Raw genomic sequence first — 8,445 nt, 5'->3', positions numbered from 1 at the left:
GATGTTAGAGCTAGAGCTATAGCTCTATAGCTTCACTCTCATGCAAAACTGCGTCAGCGAAGCCCCCACCTTTTTGTTTTACCATGTGTTTGAGTGGGGAGATTCCCCTTCGATTATATTGGCTCTAACGGTCAGAAAGAGATGTCAATCACCAAAATCAACCAACGGGTTCCAGAGAAACGGTAAAACCCCCATTTCCACCCAAATAACCTCAGAGGTGGAGTTTTTTTTTCTAAACCTCTCTAAAAAGGTCAAATGTCACTTGTTTTGAATCAATCTCGATACAGGGTACTTATTATATGTTGTACTTTGGATCCCTAAAGCTTTTAGTTTACCTTACCATCATCCAAGGGTAGTTTTCACTATAAGTAAAACATTATTTTTGGACGGACACTATAATTTACAGTTTTTTACTATGTTCAATCTGAATTTTCTTTAAAATAACAAACATCTATATTGATTCTGACTTTTCTACATCCAACTCACAGGTTTATCATTACTTTGAGAAAAAATATTATTAATTTAACCCTTTTAGAAGGGAAGATATGGTCATTTGTTCTGGGAATGTCATTTTCGAGCCTGAGACCTGAAAAACAGGCCCATGCAGCCACAGCCATCTGACTGAGTACAAACTTAAGCTAGCTTTACTAAATGTCAGGTCATTGGCTCAATGAGCACAATCTCGATTTTAGTTTTTAACGGAAACTTGGATTGAACAAATAACAGTGCAGCTGTTCTTATCGAATCAACCCCTCCCAACTTTAGTTTTATGAGTCAGGAAAGAATGCTTAAGAAAGGAGGTGGAGTTGCTATTCTGTTCAATGATTCCATTTAATGCAGGAAGACATCTTATGGGAACTTTGCTTCTTTTGAATATGTGGCCCTTCAGCTGAAATGCTCCTCTCGAGCTCTGTTCCTAAATATCTATAGACCCAAATACTGTGCAAGCTTTTTTGATGACTTTACTGAACTGCTGTCTATAGTGTGTATTGACTTTGACCGTCTAGTCATTGTTGGTGATTTTATAATATCCATGTTGACAACCCCCAGGACAGAGGGGCTAACGAACTGTTTTGTGTTCTTGGTAACTATGGACTGACTCAGCATGTGACGGAGCCCACGCACAATAAGGGGCACACTCTGGACTTAATTAAATCAAAGGGTTTGAATATCTCTCAGGTTGTGGAGACTGATGTTGCACTCTCTGATCATTCCTGTGTTTTCTTTGAGAGCTCTATTTTTGTTCACAAATTTTTTTCCAAAAGAGGTAACCACAAAGCGATATTTAACTGAAAATACTAGGGAAATGTTTACTCAAAATTTTTCTTCCACACTTGCCCCTGCTAACATCTCAGTAAATGATCTAGTAGGTCATTTTAATTCAAAAATGTTAAATGTTATAGATGCCATTGTTCCAACTAAGGTGAAGGAAGTGACTGGCAAGAAAATATGTCCATGGAGAAAGGCCATGACCGTGAAAACAGAAAAAAAAGAGTGTCGAAAAGCTGAACGTAGGTGGCGAAAAAACAATCTCCAGGTGCACTTTGAAATCTATAAATTAAGACTTGGCCTTCATAATTTGGAATTGAAAATGGCACAAGTCTTTCTTCTCTGACACCATTACCAAAAACAAAAACGCATAAGCCTTGTTTACTACCGTTGACAGACTAACAAACCCCCCCATGTCAGTAGCCTCTGAATGCTGAAAGGCGTACATTATATATTACAGCACGATTTCTTGTTGAATAGATTTGAGTGGTTCAAAATTTCGCGATTTATTGGCAAAGGAAAAAGTGGGTCCTGAGGCCTGACCAGTTGAGAGCCACTGCCTTAGAACGTAGTATAACTCATTTTTTCCACATTGAGGTCTCTAATGACCAATTTGAGATCACCTGCAGCGTCACAGAGGGAGAAAAAGGCTAATGACTGTTTGAATTGTTTTGCGAGTATTCATCCAAATGTTTTTTATGATGTCTAAATGAAGTTTCAAAAAATAATGAAAAATAAAGAATAAAACCGGAGGGAGCGTTTTTCAAATTTCAAATGTAGCCAACGTAATTATTTTGGGCTGAGGTATTAATTAGGTGATTGCGGGGGTGATGTTTGGGGGATACTTTTTCATTTGACAAACTTGCAACCAGTGTGTAAGGGAGAAATCATTTATGGAAAGGATAGGCGATGGAGAAACATGGCCGCTGGATATGGTGGCGACGGTACTATGAGGACAGCCAAATTGGAAAATACTTCTACCTTAACATGCACAGACTATATCCATCCCGGGTCTGCTGAACCACAAGTACAATTTCTGTCAGTGGTCAGAAATACTAAAATACTGAAAAAACACGAAGTGAGCAAGAGACGGAGAGACGGAAACAGGGGGAAGAAGTTGAACAGAATGAAGAATAGATTAAGAGAGAAGAGGAAAACATGCAGGACTACAAGAGAAATAAAGATAAAGGTTTGTGTGACAGAGTGTGAGAGATGCTTTGACTGGAGAAAACAGTAGTGGGGTGGAGGCGGTGATAAAACAGAGGGCACAGAGAGAGATGAAAGTCAGTGAAGACCTTGAGCTTTTTGTTCCTCCCTCTGATGCTACTGTGGCACAGCTGGAGCTGCTCTGCTGCCTCTGGAATCTCTCAGTCGAAACCAGAATGTGCCTCAGCTCCTTGCAGTGGGAGGGTTACGGAGCGAGAGGCAGGTAGATAAAAGGAGTTAGTGATTCGACAGTATTGAGCAGTCTTTTTTTTCGAAATATGCCACAGTTCCTGCTGGCTGTTTTTATTCCAGCTAACGGCTCACACATGTATGCTACCGGATCCCTACTACTCTGAGGGAAGATGTTATACCGAAACAGGGGTGGTTTTTGATAAAGCTTATTAGGGCTGGCTCAGGCTTACCTTGAACCAGTCACATGAAGGCTTAGACAATCCGGTGACTTTGACCTCTCTTCTCCTACTTCTCCTTCTCTTTATTTGTTTGCAATTATATCCTAACAATGCATGTAACTAACTCAGCATCTATGGAGTTTTTGTCTCTCTCACCTGTCACTTTTCCAGTATCAAAGGTTATGTCTGGATCATGACTGTGACCGTTAATTTTATTTTTAAGTCACCACGTACGAGCTCTAAGTTGAATGTCGAAATAATACATTTTGGTTTGCTCTATATTGGAGGTTATTGTAAATCCCTATGTATTTCTCTCAAACATATACACGCCAATATCATTTCTATTTATGAGATCATGGTGCGTGAATATATTGATGCGGCTTACATCGGAAATAGGATAGGAAAACCCATTTCAGTCGTTAAAAAAGTAAGCATTAAGTCTTTATTTATATGCACTACCATGACTCAGAGATCAGAAAAATATACTATTGTTATGTGATTATTTATCTGCCTTTCCTACACACATTCTTTGTTCAGTCATCCAACATTTGTGTCCCTACCTGTGGTTCATTTATACATGGATAATATTTAAATATATGATACCTTTTAAAACAATTTTCAAATATTTAATTAGGGGACGTTTTGGCTATCCCTCGACTTTGTCATTTCCATCCAAAATAACAGTTGGATATTTTCCTTATTGCATAGTAAAGGTTATTGAGTTATCTTTGTCTTTCTTTGTTTGGGAAACTAACTAACCATTTTCACATGCACGCTAACAAAATCAGACAACCTTCTTGAAAGTATCATTAACAATTAAAGCATATATTTTCAGACAATAGCCTACGTGAGAAAGAAATCCCACTTAATGGAACAGTATATTAAAAGTGTAATCAGGCACACTGTGGGGGGGACTGCAGGGCGAGTTTGACCCCATCAAGTCTTAATGAGGTCCGCTGAGTGTTAACCCCCTCATTTAAATAAAGTGCATCAATATTAATAGATTATTAATGACTCACAGCAATTATATGTATAGTGGACTGGACCCAGAGATCCCGCTAAAGAAAGTAAGAGAAATGTACAGAAAAAAGTGATACTTTTCGGAATGTTTTGATGTAGTTTACATTTATGCAGCACTTAATCTCCATCAATACATCTCATACCAATTTATTGATCTTTTTGTCTTTCTTCAGAAGGTCTTGTTGGTTCCTTTTAGTATTTATTAACTAAGCTGCAATCAGCCATTAGGGGCAGCAGTGAGCACATCCTACACTTTAACCAAACTTGGACAAGCCACACAAAAGTGAGATGAAAAAAACAATGTTGAAAGATGGCGACTTTCTGGTTAGTTCGGCATACGTGGCTTACTCTGTCAAATTCAGTCACATAGACCATTAAACACATGTTGTGTTGCATTCACTGCTGGAAAAAGAACAGTCTTAGATGTATTATGACAATCATCTTTTTTGTTGGCAAAAATGCTTTTAATTGCTGAAATCAAAGACTCTTATCTGTTTAAAATCAATGAGCCATTGTGACAGCCAACTGAAGTGAAGGACTTCAAGTGTCTCAGGTTCTTGAGTGATGGGACAGTGAGATGGGCCGGATAATCGGAGTAGCGGGAACTTTAACGTGTGATGAAGAGAGAGCTGAGCCAGAAGGTCCATCTTCATTCCTACCCTCACCTATCGCTAATTGAGGGTGGGTCATGACCAAAAGAACAAGATTGTGAATACAAGCGGTCAAAATGGGTTTTCTCAGGAGGGGGACTATCATCTCCCTAGGGATAAAGGTGAGAAGTTCAGTCATCCGGGAGGGACTCTGGATAGAGCTGTTGCTCCTTTGCATTGAAAGAAGCTAGTTTAGGTCAGCTGGAAGGAGATGGAGGGGCAGACCCAGGACCAGGTGGAGGGATTATATATCCACACTGGCCTGGGTGGGCCTTGGAATCCAACAGTCAGATGTGGCTACACTGTAAAAAAATGTTTTGTAAAAAAACGGTAAAATGTCCATTAAAAAAAGGAAAAAACTGTAAAATAAAATACAGAGATAACATGTAAAAAAACAGTAACTTACCTTACCACAAGTAGTCTCTATTACTGTAATTTTACATTAAATATCTTTCTTTTAACATATATTATTTGTTAGAATAGTCATAAACCTCTAGAAAACAGATTAATTATCTTTTAAAAATGATAAAGAAAAGCTAAAATACAGAAAATTACTTTTATTATTACAAAAAAGTACCGTATATCTAAGACCATTTACAAGTAAAACACAAAGAAAAGAACGTCATTTTACTTTGCAAAAGTCTTAGTTTACATTAATCTCATTTTTTGCCAAAAAAATCTGTAATTTCACAAGAAATCTTCTTATAATTCCATGAAATCTTTTTCTTTTAACATATATTAATTGTTAGAATAGAGTCATTTACCTCTAAAACAACAGAATAAATATGTTTTTAAATGATAATAAAAAGCTTAAAGACAGAAGATTACTGTTGTTCTTTAAAAATATTACTGTAAATCAAAGATCATTTACATGTAAAATACAAAGTTTACATTAACTGTCAGATGTTTTGCAGAAAAAAATCTGTATTCAAATACATTAATAAACTGTCAAAATAAATGTAGGTTTACTGTACTTTTACATTGTGTCAATCTTGTATTTAAAAATATAAATTGGAAAAAATAACTCCTGAAGTATGATATTTGTCTGCATAATACTTTAAAATCTGTGAAATGATGCAGCAAAGAAATGTATGCAATATCATTAAAACGTTATGCCTTTGGCAACATGTTGAAAATATTTGACAATATAAATAAAAAATGACACCACCACCATCCTTTTTTATAATTTATTATTATTTGCAATGCCGTAACATAAATAAGAACACAATATATACACGTTATTACAATACTTTCTAAATATATATATAACCCATACATATACACACATAAATCCATGCACATAAACACAATAATAATAAAGCAGAATAGACCGGCAAAGAAACCTTAAACATTAGCCAACATCTTGTGCCAAAGATAACATTATAAACACTAAACTCTCTTAACAGTTATGTATGTGACTATGTGTGTGCGATTTTACTCTCTCCATTCAAAGTCAGCGATGTTGGTGATCAATGAAAGCACCTTCGGATTGACTGACTGCTGTTTCTTTGAAGCTTTCCTCTCCACTTTAGTCCCCTTGTCCGGATTGCTTTTGAAAAGACACCTGTTAAGACAGAAGTACACTTAAATGTAGTGCTACAAACAATAGTTTTTATAATTACAAATTCTGTGGATGATACGACCATTAATTGTCTTCACACTTATGCAGCTCGAAGTCAAAGGGCAATACTACTCTTAAATTGACTGTTATGATCATATCTGTACATTTAAAGCATTGGTTTGAAAAGAGTTCTGTTATATAAAGTCGTCACTTGGCATCACTATCACACTGGACAGTATCGCAGCAGGTCTGTAAATAGGAGCAAATACTTGAGGTCATTTGAGTGTGGTAGCTACGAGTGCCATCTTGAGAGGTTTGTGTAACTGGGGCAGATGAGGTGCGTGTCAGCAGCAGAGTGAGCGGTGTAAAAGCATCTTAGTTAACCAAAATAAGTATTAATGTGTTTGTTCACTGCAATAATACCGGGTTTTGGTGCCCATCCCATTTCAGTGCAAGAATAGTTGCTTCTTCCTCGTCAGATTCCGTTGTCATCAGTGCTGACACTCACGCAAAGCCTCTATAGACCACACACATACACTAAACCTGCTCCATGGCTGTATTACTGTGCTGTTGATATGAATAAGTTAAGGAAATCAACCGCTACCAATAATCTTGTGTGTTCTTACCGACACCCCAAAGTGTAAGTCACTCAGAGTGAAACCTTCCCCTATACAGTCCTAGCTGAATCCCTATTCAATAGGACTCCTAGAAAATAATTCCTTTTTCCAAATAACTGAATTGGTTTTCTTTTGTTGTCGACAAAGGGCCCTCTTTCCGTCATTTTCATTGAGCTGAAGTAAACATACCACCGATTGGCTAAGAATGAGTTTGGGCTTTTAGGGAGGAGCCAAAGCACACCACTGCAAAGGAAAGGTGTACGCTGAATTTACAACCCAAGACAAAACGAGAGCATAATGCGAAACAGAATGCACCACAATAATCTTTTTATCTCGATTATCTTGTATTGTCAGGAGCACTTATCGTGTGTCAGAAATGTGCACAATCCTCTACTCTGTGGTTTAAGATGGAATGACTTAATAGCTTGTTCGGCGAACCCTCTGCGACAGTCACTGTATACGGTCCTGATCTACCACGGACAAGAAGTGTTTTAGTCGGGGGTACGTTTCAAATCCGACAATTTAACTAGCTTTTACTCCGTTACCCGGGATTTTACGTACTAGACAAAACCATAAAACGTTTTTATTTTTCATATTTATCGGATATATCAACTACCAGGATGTGGATATAATAAGTTTATATCGTACTATCCAGGTGAAATTCGAATTAAAAACGGAAGTTTCGGTATTTCGGTTTGACGACAAGAGAAAAGGGGGGAGTCGAGACGTCATGGTCAGTTAACGTTGGATTGGTTCTATTTGTCGTCGGCTCTAAGGAGTTCAATTCTAAAAAACGTATAATGTTCGAAAAATAGTTGAAAAAGAGTGTACGAGGATACATCATACGATACGTTTGTCACTTTCGCTATACGCTCCCTTAGTAGTTAAATCCACCCGATTTTATACCACAAAGACGACTAGGACGAGGTCTCATCATGTAAACGAAACGGAAGTCGCACCAACGAGGACAGACCGTAGAGGTTCGAAGCCCCGGTATGTCCGGTAGTCACCGCCTGATCGGTAACCCTGAGCAAGCGCCTGCTTGGGCTAAACCCACAAACGGCGCAGCCCCGGTGAGCCGGGTGAAGCATGGCCGTCCACGCCTGACCGGTAGACCCGATCTTGTGGGCTGCCGGCCGCAGCGCAAGCGACCAAAAACTTAACGTAGTAACTTCAAGCGACTTGTCCGCTTGTCTCGCGAGGTGGCGAAAGGGTCAGCGGGGACCGCCGGGCTAGTAGATGGATCCGATTATGTGACTGATATCTGATTCATGACATTGAATATTTTGGGGTGAAATTTGTGGGTTTGCATAGGGACCATACTACACTGTAAAAGATGTGAACAATTGTAATCCTTTGTGAATTCTTTCGTTTTTCTTTCGGGACGTCCTCGACTAGTAAGTGATTTATGTTACCGGTATACTAGTGGTCATTCTTTTCCTTTTGTGAGACGGGGTGATTTAATAAAACCCCTACAAACATAATTACAAAACACTGAAAAAGGAAACACATGGGAATTAACCTCAAAACAGGGGACTTTGTCCGGACCGTAGTACTATCGTCTCTGGTCTTGGTAGAGTTCGACCGTCACAAGAGGACTTACCAAGCTGCGGCGGGACTACGACTATAAACGTCGTATAATGACGCTAGTTGTAGTCAATAGCGAGTCTTGACCTCCGAAAGGGACCTGCAAGAACGTCTCCATGCTGAAC

At 38.5% G+C, this 8,445-nt stretch overlaps 1 protein-coding gene across 1 annotated transcript in view; it reads right to left on the bottom strand.

Moving 5' to 3' along the window:
• Positions 1 to 8,445, bottom strand: part of LOC104952471 (AP-2 complex subunit beta-like) — a 33,566-nt gene that overhangs the window by 17,901 nt on the left and 7,220 nt on the right. The window lies entirely within an intron of this gene.

This window comes from Notothenia coriiceps, unplaced genomic scaffold, assembly GCF_000735185.1.
Source record: "Notothenia coriiceps isolate Sejong01 unplaced genomic scaffold, NC01 NC01_scaffold00020078, whole genome shotgun sequence".
In the NCBI taxonomy this organism is placed as follows: domain Eukaryota; kingdom Metazoa; phylum Chordata; class Actinopteri; order Perciformes; family Nototheniidae; genus Notothenia; species Notothenia coriiceps.
This window is presented reverse-complemented; position numbering and strand designations above follow the sequence as displayed.